Consider the following 7,747-nt stretch of genomic DNA (forward strand, 5'->3'; position numbering starts at 1 on the left):
ATTAGCAAAATAATGTCCAGGGAAGGTGAATATAAACTGTAGCCTGCGTTTGAGCCATCAGCTGAAGTTTGTTTACATCTGCGCAACATGGCGGCCGTGAACTCGAAAGATGAATCAGACTTCACAGGATTTCAAGGAATAATGGAGAAGAGCGTTTATGTGAAGAAAATTCTGGAGTTGGAAGGTAAAATTGAAAAACTGTTTGAAAAGTATGGGGGCCTGGAAACGAGTTATGACAATGTAATGAAAGAGTGCGCCGATATGAAGAAAGAAAATGCAGTACTGAAAGAGGAAGTTAAGCTAATAAAAGTGAATTGCGACAAATGTGGAGAATCTTTAGGAAAAGTGATGGAGAAGCAGGCTGAATGGAAAAAAAGTCAGGAAGTGGAAAGAAAGGAGGTAAATTACAAAGTTGCAAGTCTGGAAAAGGAAATCAAAGAGTCTGGGGAGAAAACTTTGGGCCTTACTGAAATTATAGATCAACAGATCATAGAAGAGAAGATTGCTGAGAAAGTGGTGAAGGTTATTAAGTCAAATGAGACATTGGTGAGGAAAACTGTAGACAAAAAGAGATGTGTGGTGATATTTGGTGTGGAGGAGGATAAGACACCGAGTAAAATGGAGAGAGAAAAACATAAAAAAGGTGATAAATAATATCATTAATGTGGTGCAGGAGGAGAGAAAAGACCTAGTACAAGAAATAGAGGACTTCCATAGAATTGGAAAGTTCACAGGAGAAGGTATGAGGCCAATAAGAATCAAACTTAAGTCACAAAAGGATGTAGATGAATTGGTGGAGAAATCATGGAGGCTAGCCCAGCAGGAAACAACAAGGAAGATTTGGTTGAGAAGAGATCTCGGTGAAAAGGAAAGAGAAATGTTAAATGAGTTGAGAAAGGAGGCTTTGAAAAAAAATGAAGAGAGGACAGAAGAGGAGAAGAAAGAGTTTTCTGGAGAATCTTGGATATGAGACTGAAGAAGTGGTTCATAACCCAGAAAAGTACAGCAAGAAAGGACTAAAGAAACTTACGATGAGCGGAATGTAATGTATTCCAACATAAATGGAGTGATATCGGGATTTTAGAACTCAACGATTACTTGAGGGACAAGAACCCAGATATTGTGGGTCTTACTGAAACAAAACTGAGAGAGGAGAAGACCTGATGATGGTTGGAGAAGGAAATATAATGTTTGGAAAAGAAATAGAGTAGGTAAGATGGGAGGAGGAGTGATGTTGCTGGTTAAAAAGATATAAAGGTGGATCAAGTGAAAGAAGGTATGGGAAAGGCAGAAGTGCTAAAGATCAGAGCAGAAACTAATGAAGGAAAAAGAGGCACTACATAGTGGTGTACGTACCACCTAAGACAAATGCATGGTCAGTACAGGAATATGAAGAAATGATAAGTGATACAGGAACATGTCTGGAAGAAATGTTGGGTGGCTGTGAACGAACTATAATGATGGGAGATTTTAATTGTAAAGAGGTGTGTTGGGAGGACTGGTCAATGGAAGGATCAGAGACAACATGGGAAATACACTATTGACACTGGCAATGGAAAATGTGTTAACTCAGTGGGTCAAAGAAGATACTAGGTTTGGAGGAGAGGGAGCATCGTCAAGACTGGACTTGGTCTTTAGTACAGAGCCAATGGTCATTGAGGAGATGAGGGTGGAGTGCCCTTTAGCAAAGAGTGATCATGCAGTTTTGGAGTTCAAGGTGATAGACGAAGAGAAATCTAGAAGAAATGAAGAATATAAAGTGGGAAGATGGAATTATGCCAAGACAGATTTTGGAAACCTAAAGAAATTCTTTCAAGAGACAAATTGGATGAAATTCAAGAGTGCTAAGGAGCAAATGAAAAGTGGAAGGAATTTATAAAATATACAAAGAAGGTGAGAAAAATTTGTACCAATAAGACAACATAGAGAAGTTGGAAAGCAGGACTGGTTTAACGATAGATGTGAAAAGGCTAGAACAAGAAAAGAGGATGCATGGAAGAGGTGGAGAAGGAAAAGACGGATTAAGCAGTGGGAAAGTTACAAAAGAGCAAGAAATGAATATGTGTTGATTAGAAGAGAAGAAAGAAAGAAACAAGAAAAGGATATAATTGATAAATGTAAAGACCAACCAAGGCTTTTTACAGACATGTGAACAACAACATCAAAAATAGAGAAAGTATTGAAAGTTTAGAAGTAAATGGAGTATGCAGTGAAGATCCCAGGAAATGGCAGAGGCTATGAATGGATGCTTTCGGAAGGTATTCACAAAGGAGACTGCTTTTGACAAACCACTGGTAATGGAACAGAAAGGGATTATGAAGGAGTTTCAAGTAACTGTGGAGGAGATCAAGAACATGATGGGGAGTTTAGAAGTGAGAAAAGCTGTGGGACCTGATGGGGTATCAGGATGGATTTTAAGAGAATGCAGGAGCAACTGGCAGAAAAAGTTTGTGAAGTAATTGATGCCTCATTAAGGGAAGGTGTAGTGCCCCAAGACTGGAAAAGAGCTAACATTGTCCCAATCTATAAATCAGGTAACAAGAGAGACCCATTGAACTATAGACCAGTGTCACTTACAAGTGTGATAGCTAAGATGTGTGAGAGGGTGGTGAAGAATAGATGGACAGACTTCTTGGAGAAAAATGACATACTTTGTGAGTGTCAATTTGGTTTTAGAAAAGGGCGTTCATGCACGACAAACCTGATATGTTACTATTCGAGGGTGATAGATGTAATACAGGAAAGAGATGGTTGGGCTGATGGAATATATCTGGATTTAAAAAAGGCCTTTGATAAGGTACCACACGGAGACTGATCTGGAAACTTGAAATGGTAGGAGGAGTGCATGGCAGTTTACTAAAATGGATGGAAGACTTTTGGTAGGAAGAGAAATGAGAACAATAATTAAGGACAGACCATCAGAATGGGGATTGGTGGAGAGTGGAGTTCCACAGGGATCAGTGTTGGCACCAGTAATGTTCGCGGTCTACATAAATGACATGGTGGATGGGGTGTCCAGTTATGTGAGCCTATTTGCAGACGATGCAAAATTGTTAAGGAAAGTGAGATGTGACAAAGATTGCGAACTACTCCAGGAAGACTTGGACAGAATATGGAAATGGAGCTGTACATGGCAAATGGAGTTCAACACGACAAAATGCAAGAAAATAGAGTTTGGCAAGAGTGAAAGAAGAATCAGGAGTATGTACAAGATAGGAAATGAAGACATAAAAACCAGTCATGAAGAAAAAGACCTTGGGGTGACAATTACCAATGACCTATCGCCAGAGAGACATATAAACAAAATAATTGGAGAAGTATTGTACTTATTGAGGAACATAAGAGTGGCGTTTGTATATTTAGATGAAGAAATGATGAAGAAAATAATTACTGCAATGATAAGACCGAGGCTTGAATATGCAACAATACAGTGGGCTCCGAACTTAAAGAAACACATAAGGAAACTAGAGAAAGTACAGAGGGCTGCAACGAAAATGGTGCCTGACTTAAGAGATTTGACTTATGAAGACAGACTGAAAAGAATGCAACTTCCGACCCTGGAAAACAGAAGAGAAAGGGAGACCTGATAGCAATATACAGAGTGATGATTGGCATGGAAAAATGGATAGGGAAGATCTGTGTATGTGGAATGAAAGAATGTCGAGAGGGCATGGGAAAAACTAAAATGGCCACTTATAGGAGAGATGTGAAAAAATATAGCTTCCCTCATAGAAGGGTGGAAGCATGGAATAGTTTAGACGTGGAAGTAGTCAACGCAAGGAATATTCATGATTTTAAGAAAAAGCTGGACATTAATAGATATGGAGACGGGACAACACGAGCATAGCTCTTTTCCCGTATGTTACAATTAGGTAAATACAATTAGGTAAATACACACACACACACACACCTGCATGCCTCAACCTGTTCCGTTTGATCTCTCTCTCTCAGAAGAGTTACCTTCTACCATTTTATCATAATCGAAGATAATGAAAAAATGAACATGAAAGAATGGTAATATTTTATTCACTTTGCTGAACAAATTTAGCGTATGTTTCAACTTCTCCTTCAAGGAGACTGTCAGGGGAACCATGAGGAAGATAGTCATCAAGTGAGAACAAAGGGTGTTCCTTCGCTCTTATCTGGGTGCTTTCGACACGGTGGGTCGCTGTGGTTGCCAAGTGTCGCCCTCAGAATGGGAGAATAGCTTAGTTACCCCTAAATATACAGAGCTAGTGGCAACACTATGGGTGGAAAAAGAAGCCAGATACTTCCACTCGCCATCTGACTCGATAAACCGTGCGTGGAGCTTAAACATGAGGTGCAAAAATTCTTGATTACGGGAACAATCGCCGTTGCTACAGATGCACTGATGCAATCGTTCATATACGATCGCCGGAATATAAGGGTTAATAAGCTCCAGGGAACAGAGTTGGGTGGCACTAAACTGTATTAAAACAGGGGCAGCATAATTAATGAGGGATTGTGCGATAGATATATATAACATTCTTAGGACTGGAATGCCAGCCCCTAGGCCCTTGTTTGCTAGCAGCTGAAGTGATGCTAGCCATGGCAGACAGAGGTCTCGAACACTGGATGGCTTAGAGAGACTTCCTGAAGCTCATCTGAACACCCAGTTACTTGTGTATATGAACTCTAGGGATGGGAGCATTATTTACAGTGGGTGCTTGGAATTTTGCTTGGAATTTTGCTTTACATTCATTAATAAATAGTCCCATTTCGACACACAACGCTGCCAGTTGTGACAAAGCTAACCGGAGAATCCTGGGTGTGAGGCATTGGAGAAGTATGTCATCAGCATACATGAGGACCTGGGTGCCCTGCGGAAAGGAACAGCATGCAATTTTGCCCATTAAAACATTGAAAACCATTGGACTAAGGACTCCACCCTGTGGTGTTCCAAGCTTCCTCATAGAAGACTGCACCATGAAACCAAACCTGTGCTGTACAAGTAGTCCCTGATCCATCCTAATAATCTATCTTTGACACCTCTGAGAATGAGTTCCTCTAAAATAACATCTTTGTTGGCCCTGTCAAAGGCACCCTTGAGATCAATGAAAGCTCTGCAGGTTGCATCCTTATTTATAAGGCACTCAATAAAACAATGACTTGTAGAGTGACCTTTTAGGAAGCCATGTACATTGCCAGAGAGTACATGGCCCACCTTATATAAACCTGTTCGATATTACCCATTCCATCATCTTACATAGATAGCTGGTGAGAGAAATAGGGCGAAAGGTGCCATCATCTTTGGGGATTGGGATGATAATGGCCATTTTCCAGGAGTGGGGAAGATTGCCTGCAGTGAGAGGCATGTTAAATAAGTCCAAGATAGGGTTGTTTACCTTTACTCCAGGATGGCATTGAGGATATCATAGGTGATGCCATCCTTGCCAGGAGCTGTTGACTTGCCCAATTTGACTGCCGAGAGAAATTTGTCATGTATGATAGGCACACAGGTGTCATCCAGCAGAGAAGCACTGTGGTGAATCAATTCCATCCTTTGTGATCTTTGCTCATTGAGTGCCTCCTGGTGTTCCACAGAAAGGCCAGAGAAGGATGAGGCTTCCTTCCACTGCAGGATGAGTTTTGTGCCCTGCCTGCAGGATCAGGGTCACACACCCACATGTTCCCAGGAAAAGTAAGGAAAAATGGATAGACCGGTAAGGAATAAATTACCAAATTCAAAATATGTTGATGAGGGCCAGGGAGCAAAGCCAAAAGTGGCCAGTCAAAGCATGAGTCCAGCTTCAACAGGGGCAACATTGCAAGGTAGATTGGTGATGTTGGAGAAGAGATTTGAGGAGTTAGTGAAGGAATTAAAAGTTCAGAGGAGTGAGGAGGAGCAGGATAGAGAATTCCGCAAGGCTTTGAAGGAAAGAGTTAAGAGACTGGAGGAAAATGAAAAACGATTGGTGGATGAGAATGCGCATTTAAAGGTGGAGGTTGAAAAATACAAGAGACGGTTGGAGGAGAAAATGGATAGAGTAGTAAAGGAGAAAGATGACTTTAAGGAAATGATTAGTGAGCAGAATGAAAGGCTTGAAAGGGAATGGGAACTGAAGAAAACACAATGGACTGAGTCGAGGGAAGCAGAGATGGTTGGATTACAAGAAATAATTAAAGATCAGTTGAAGGAAGACAAAAAAGAAAGGTCCAAGGAACTGGTTAATGTAATGAAGAATAAGGAAACATTGATAAGGGAAATAGCAGAAAAGAAGAAGAGTGTGTTAATATTTGGGGTGAAAGGACAAAATATAACATATAAGCCGAAGAGAATTAAGGAAGAATTGAAAACGGTAAGAGATCTGTTAAAAAATCTAAATGATGATGAAAAAAGACCTACAAGAAGAAGTGGAAGAAATCCATAGACTGGGTCCATATAAGGAGGGAGTGAACAGACCGATTAAAGTAGTACTGAAGTCACAACAATCTGGAGGATGTCCTATATAGAACATCAAAGTTAAGAGAGATAGAAGGTTGTAAAGAGGTGTTTGTGAGAAAGAATAGAAATGAGGAAGAGAGGAGAAGATATAACGAATTGGTGGAAGAGGCGAGAAGGAAAAATGATGAGCGGTCTGAGGAGGAAAGAGAAAGTTTTTGGAGAGTTATAGGAGAGAGAGTCAGAAAGTGGTATGTGGAAAGAAGGAATACGGAGGAACCCCTAGAGGAGCAGTGGGTGGACCGTAATGTATACTAATATAGATGGGATACTGTCAAGTAGATTGGAATTGCAAGACTATATGACAGTGGAGAAGCCTGATATAGTGTGTTTGACTGAGACAAAATTGCATGAAAAAACAAAGATAAATTTGGATAATAAATATAATATATGGTGAAAGGATAGGGAGAGTAAAGGTGGAGGAGGAGTTATGATTATGACGAAGAAATAAATAAATGTGGATAAGGTTTGGTATGGGAAGAACAACGCAGAAGTGATAAGCATAAGGATAAAAAGTGATGGAAAAGAATTAATAATCATGGTGACCTATGTACCTCCTAAAACAAATTCTTGGACATTAAGGAATACGACAATATGATCAAGGATACTTTACAGAGTTTGGAAAGTGTATTATCTGGAAAAAGAAAGGTGATACTAGTAGGAGATTTTAATTGTAAGGAGGTGGATTGGGAAAATCTAGTAAGTGGTGTTGGAGAAGAAGCATGTGGAGAGAGATTTCTTAATCTAATGATGGAAAATATGATGGAACAGAGGGTGAAGGAAAATACTAGATATAGAGGAGATGATGAACCGGCTAGACTGGATTTGGTGTTAACAAGAGAAGTGTACCTATGTGGAGATATACAATACAAATGTCCTTTGGGAAAGAGTGATCATGTGGTTATGGAAATGCAGATAGCAACAACACAGCGAAGGAAGGACGAGACATACAGGAGTGGTAGATTGAATTATAGAAAGATGGACACAGAAAGTTTGAAAAATTATTTCAGAAAATTAGATTGGGAGGAGATGTTACAAATCAGAGAAGTGCAAAAGAAATATGAGATTTTATGAAATATTATAAAGAAGGAGTTATGAAATTTGTACCAAAGTATAAACCAAGAGAGGAAGGAAGAAAGGATTGGTTTAATGCAACTTGTGTTAAGGCTAAGGAAAAGAGAGATGTGGCTTGGAAAAGATGGAAAAGAGCAGGAATATACTAAATAAGGAGAATTATAGAGTGGCAAGAAATGAGTATGTGAGGGTAAGGAGGAGGAAGAAAGA

This window comes from Portunus trituberculatus, chromosome 35 (assembly GCF_017591435.1).
Source record: "Portunus trituberculatus isolate SZX2019 chromosome 35, ASM1759143v1, whole genome shotgun sequence".
NCBI lineage: Eukaryota > Metazoa > Arthropoda > Malacostraca > Decapoda > Portunidae > Portunus > Portunus trituberculatus.